This window comes from Agelaius phoeniceus, chromosome 29 (assembly GCF_051311805.1).
Source record: "Agelaius phoeniceus isolate bAgePho1 chromosome 29, bAgePho1.hap1, whole genome shotgun sequence".
Taxonomy (NCBI): Eukaryota; Metazoa; Chordata; class Aves; order Passeriformes; family Icteridae; genus Agelaius; species Agelaius phoeniceus.
In genome coordinates, this window is record NC_135293.1 from 5,658,507 (window position 1) to 5,664,673 (window position 6,167).

Here is a 6,167-nt window from a genome sequence, read left to right on the forward strand (position 1 = left end):
GCTTTGCTCCCACCTGTCTGTTCTCCAGGCAGCTCTTCCTGTGTTGAGGGGTGATGGCGTTATTCCCAGGCACAGGGAACACAAGGCACAACCCTGCTGTGTCACATCACTCTGGAAGGCACCAGCTGAGCACAAATAAAGCAGGATGCAAGGGCAGCTGCTGCCAGGGGGCTTTGCAGACACCACCTGAACCCTCTGCCTGCCTGAACCCTGGCCTGGCAGGCAGCCAAGCTCACTGACTGGTTCCACTTTACCCATGACCAGTTCCTCTTGCACTCTTTTGGCATGTCTGACACCTTGTCCTCCCCAAATCCTTTCACTCCACACGGCTTTAGTGCTCACATCCTTCCCTTGGCACGTGGAGTTGTCTGGGACACGCAGCTTTGATCCCCAGCTTTGCACACCTATGCAGGCTGGCTGATAGGAAAACTAATTCACAAACACCAGAGGTTTATGTCCAAAAAGGAGACAGAGGAGTCCTTTCTGGCTTTATTAGAATAAAGGGAGAGGCCATGGGCCATTCCCCTGGGATCTCTTGAATTTTTGGAGGATGCAGCCTCCTTTTTATCCTAATTTCCCAGCCACATTTCCCTTCTCTCTTTCCTCATTGGTTGAGGTACTTGAGAGGTACAGACTCCCCAATACACCTGATACCAAAGATTTCCCAAAGATTTCCCTCTAATGTATAACCCTCCCTTTTAATTTTTAATTCTTACAGAATTCAGGGGTTTTTCTTCCCCATTGTTTCTTTCATCTTTCAGTGTCTAATTTCGTTTATCAGCAAACCTAAAGTTTATTTGTATAAGCAAATATCTTTTTCCATTCATCAATCAGTGGAATCCTTCCCATTGTTTCTTTTATCTCTCAGTGCTAGTTTTATCTACCAGCAGACCCACAGCTTGTTTGTAAAGACAAATCCGCTATTCCTCTCATGGGTTTCCCTGGAATTGTGATCCCATCGTTAAATTACGAGGTTCGATTATTGCACTTTCTTCGCTATCATTTGTTGTTGTTGGGGGTTAGGACTTTTCCTTTTGTTTCTTTCTCTCAGGCAATTTTCTCCCATTTGTTGCTAAGAGCCAATAGCAACCGATACTGAAGAGACAAGATATGGCCAAGGAGAAGGGGGAGGAATGGAGCTGGCTGCACTATGGCAGCTGAGGGGCATTCTCCTGGGAAGGGCAGAGATGCCGGGAGATGTGGGCTGGCAGGAGGGGCTGAGCTCTCTGTCGCTCTGGACGTCAGAGGGGAGACTCAGAGGCTGCGCTCACTGCGAGGATAATTCAGCACCTCTGCGGGATGAGTCTCCTCCTGCCTTCTCCTACCGAGTGCGAAACTCTGCTCATGAGAGTGGCCGTGTCACTGGGACCTTATTAACCCCTACCTCACTCGAAAGGACCCTCCCCATTTACTCGGGTGCCTCAGGGGAAACCCCGGGATCCCCGAGTCCCCTCCCGCTCCGAGGGAGCCTCTCCCGGCGGTGCTCGGGAGCCGAGCGGCCCCTGCCCAGCCCCGCCGCTTCTCTGCCACTGCTCCGGGTTTTTCACTGCCCTGTAACTCAGCAGCCCTGCCTGCCGGGACACCCCTCGGCCCCTGCTACAGCTGTTACATTTCGTTTGCTACTCCGGAGTCTGCTCGTCCCTGCGGTTCCAGCCACCGCTCCGAGGCTCCTGCCGCAGCCCCTTTCCGCCATCCAGACCGCCCGCCACTGCCGTGTGGAGAGGCGGCCGGGCTGGGCCACAGCGCCCCCTGCAGCCGCGGGGGAATCATCGCACCTGCCCCGCCCGGCCGGGAGCCGCCGGCGCCCCTGCCGGCTGTGCCCGGAACTGCACCAAAGGGGAAAGCGCCGAGAGAGGCCGGGACTGGGGCTGGGGCTGGGGCTGTGCTTGGGGCTGGGGCTGTGCTTGGGGCTGGGGCTGGGGCTGTGCCTGGGGCTGGGGCTGTGCTTGGGGCTGGGGCTGGGGCTGGGGCTGGGGCTGGGGCTGGGGCTGTGGCTGTGCTTGGGGCTGGGGCTGTGCCTGGGGCTGGGGCTGGATCTGTGCTTGGGGCTGGGGCTGTGCCTGGGGCTGGATCTGTGCTTGGGGCTGGGGCTGGGGCTGTGCTTGGGGCTGGGGCTGGGGCTGTGCCTGGGGCTGGGGCTGGGGCTGTGCCTGGGGCTGGGGCTGGGGCTGGGGCTGGGGCTGGGGCTGGGGCTGTGCTTGGGGCTGGGGCTGGGGCTGGGGCTGGGTCTGTGCTTGGGGCTGGGACTGGGTCTGTGCCTGGGGCTGTGCTTGGGGCTGAGGCTGGGTCTGTGCTCGGGGCTGGGTCTGTGCTTGGGGCTGGGGCTGTGCTTGGGGCTGGGGCTGGGACTGGGTCTGTGCTTGGGACTGGGGCTGGGTCTACTTTGAGCTGGGACTGGATTTGTGGTTCTGTTGTTGCTGCTGCTGCTGTGGTTGTTTGTTTGCCTTTTTTATACACACACACACAGACACACAGACATACACATATATATATATACACATACATACTGGTAAAGAACTGTTATTCTTTTTCCCATTTCTTTGCCTGAAAGCCTCTTGATTCCAATATAATAATATTGGAATAATAATCCAAATTATAATAATTTGGCCATTCCAAGGGAGGTTCCCACCTCCCTTAGCAGACACGTGCCTTTCAAACCAGGACAGTTGTCCAGGTCTGTGTCTCTGTACCCTTTATTTTTTGCTTCCCTCCTTTCCTTGTCAGCCTTTTTGGCCAGGTCTCTGATCAGGTCCCTTTGCCCCAACCGGTACCCCATGCCTGGCTGGGATGGGCTGGTGCTGCACCTTGCTGGGCTGAGCTCCACTGGCACTGCCTTTGCCTCTCTCAGGGCAGCAGATTTCCCCATCCTTGATGTCCTCGCCTTTCAGCTGGGCATTGCTTTCAAGCAATTTTTAAGCTACTGCTGGGCTTTGCTGCCCCCCTGGTACTGCCTCTGGGTGAGAATCCCGGCTCCATCACCTCCCTCCTTGCCACTGCCTCTGTGCTCCTGCCAGGGATGTGCAAACTGCTGCCAGAACTGTGGGAGGAGGCTGCCACATGCAGCCCTGGAGAGTCCCTGCAGCAGGGTGTGTCTGGCAGCACAGGCATTGGAATAATCTCACTGAACCTGGGTGAGGATTAGATGATGCTGAAGAATTGATTATAATTTGCTGCCATGTCTCTTCTCTCCCTGGTTTTCTTGTTTCCTGCACGTTCCTGTTTATTGCACAGTGTCCAGAGTGTGTTGGACCCTTTGGAAAACCAGATCAATAAAGGAAAAAAGCCAGCAACAACAAATTTAGCTTGGGCTCTTTTATGTTGCTGACCTGAAGCATCTTCTTCAAGGCAGCCCTGGCAAAGGATGCAGCAGAGCACTTAACTCAAAAGTGATCTTGTAAAAAATGTAAATTTGCTTTTGTTTCCCTTCAACCAGAACCACTTTCTCAGTAAGCTCAGTGGCCAGTTTATTATAAGCCTTTTTCTTTTATATTTTCAAAGATGCAAAGAGTACATGAGACATTTCTACTTTTTTCATAGATGTTTGTAAAGGATGAGAAGAGATAAGGATATTTGAATTTTATTTGTAACCAAGTTGTCACTTGCTTCCAGTCAACCTCCCAGAATCCTTCCAGCCACTTCCATCATTCCTTGTCCTACTTTCTGCCTGCCCTGAGCTGCATGGGCACCACTTGAGCAGTGCAGGAGAGGGAAGCAGAGGGAGGAGTGGTGGCCGGGCCCCAGCCCACTGCCCATGCTACGGGCAGGGTCCCTGTCTCAGTTTGGAAAGACAGGTGTTGGCTAAGAAAGGCAGGAGCCTCCCCTGAAATGGAAACTGTAAACCCCCTCCCTCTGAATTGTTATAAATTTGAAATTAAGGGGCTTTCAGGCAAAGATATGGGAGCAGGAATAACTGTTCATTATTAGGGAAGAAAATATAAGTATAAAATAAAAAATGCAGTAATACAAAATAACACTGACAGAGTCAGAACACAACCTTACACCCTGTGGGTCAGGCTGTTGGCAGCAGTCCCATTGGAATTGTGGCTCAGCCCTCCTGCAGTGTCAGGGGCTGGTTCTGCTGGAGCAGGGATCCTGGAGAAGGGTGGAATCTTCCTCTGAAGATCCAGTGGCAGAGGCAGCTGCTGTTCCTCTGGGGAATCCAGTGCAGAAGCTGTGCTGGTGTTCCAGAATCTCCAGATTATATCCAGGTAGGAATGCTTGGCTCCTCCCTCTGGGCTCACATCTCCCAATGGGATGCTGTAGTTCTTATCAGCTATGCAGAGACATTCAATGGCCCATTATCAGCAGATGTCCCCCCGGAGGGAGGATTGGTTGTGGAAGAGATAAACTGCCCAATGAACAGAAAATAACTTTCACAGCTCTAACAGATGGCAAATAGAATACATCTTGCATTGCAATCCGGGACAGTCCCTCTCCCAGATCCCCTCAGTACCTCTTGTGCCTGGCATGGGGATGCTGCCAGCACGATGACCTGGTATCTCAGTTTTGGAGACAAATTTCAGGAGGAAACACCCTGGAATGAGCATTTCCTCTAGAGGGAAAGGGCTTCAATAACTCCTTGTTCTACTGCCAATGAGAGAAATAGATATCAGGGGATGAAAATGAAAAAAATGTAAAACTATTTATTAACAAAGCAAGATACCCACAAAGCACAGGAAAAAAAATTTGAACCTTTCACCCCATCCCCACCTTGCTGAGAGGTAAAGATGCTGGCTGCCCTTATTTGTCTCTGGGAAGGGGTGAGAAAAGAGTTTGTGAAGTGGCCTGGGAACCTGTTGGATTTCTGGTGTGGGACTTCTCCTCACAGCAGGTGAAGTTGGTGGACTTTAATGTCCCTTCTTTTGCTGGTTTTTCTGGGGTTTGGTCTGGCCAGGGCTGCCACTGTGGGCTCCTTGGGCCAAAGAAAAAAACGAACCAAAACAGTTCAAGGAAAAAAAAACCAAAAAGCCTCCAAAAGGATTTGCTGGTGAAAAGCCTCCAGGCCAGGGGAAGAAAAAAACCAAAAATAAACACAAACAAACAAACCCCAAAACCAAAAACAGTAAAACACACCCAGAAGCTTCTTGCCTAAATTGGCGAAAATGAATCCAGCAAAAGCAATGAAGTAACAATCCCTGTAGCTGCTGACCATTCCAGAGAGAGAGATTGAGCAGAGCCCATGCCGGAGCTCCCAGGCTCTGGCCCTGCTCCCTGGTTCATGTTAAAGATCCTGCAGACATTTCTGGGCATAAAGCAGATGATGAGGGAATAAAGTATCATAAACCACCCCAACACCTGGCCTGGCAGCACACGAACAGTGCTGAGCAGCATCTGCTGTGCCCGAGCTCAGGTGCCACAGCAAACTCACAGCTCTCTCTTCTTCCTCTGGGTGCTTCTCCCACCTCTGCTCAAGGTGAGGGGGCACCCCAACCCCATCACCTGGCCAAGGGCAGGAACATCATGCTGCCCTGCAGCTTCTCCCCAGAGCAGCATGCACAGCACACAGAGGTGACCTGGTTTTGGGAGCAGCTCTCACCCTTTGTGCATCGCCACGGGGGGGGACAGGACCAGAATGGGAAGCAGATGCTTCAATATTGAGGGTGCACTGAGCTGCTGAAGGATGGCCCTGCCCAGGGCAGCACACACTTGAAAATTTTCCATGTCCAACTCTCTGACAGAGGGAATTACACCTGTTTTGTTTAACATGGCTTAGATTATGTCGAGGCTGTGGTAGAGCTCAAGGTGACAGGTCTGTAGTTCGTGTCCTTGGTACCTCTAATGTACTTGCTTGCAGCCAGTGCTTTTTCCCTATCCTCCTGCCCAGAAGAAGTTTGAGGTGGCTGCTTTGGAAATAGGGTTTTCTTAAGTCCCTTTTTGAAAATACCAAGGTTGTCTCAGAGACGTGAAATTACCCACCAAGTGGCTATAAGGAGATATGCTTCCTCCTTCAGAAGTGTTCTTGCTATTGTTTTCTTCATATAAGAAGTGTTAGGCATTGGGTAATAAAGAATGTTGTAGTTTGTGCATTTATGTTTTAATATCCAGGCCTGTGGATTATTTTCGTGCAGAACTGGCCTCCAGAGCAGCTCTCTATGTTATGCAAATGAGATTGCAAGAAATGTCCTGACTCCAGGTGACATTTGTCTGAAAAAACTCTTTGATTTGCT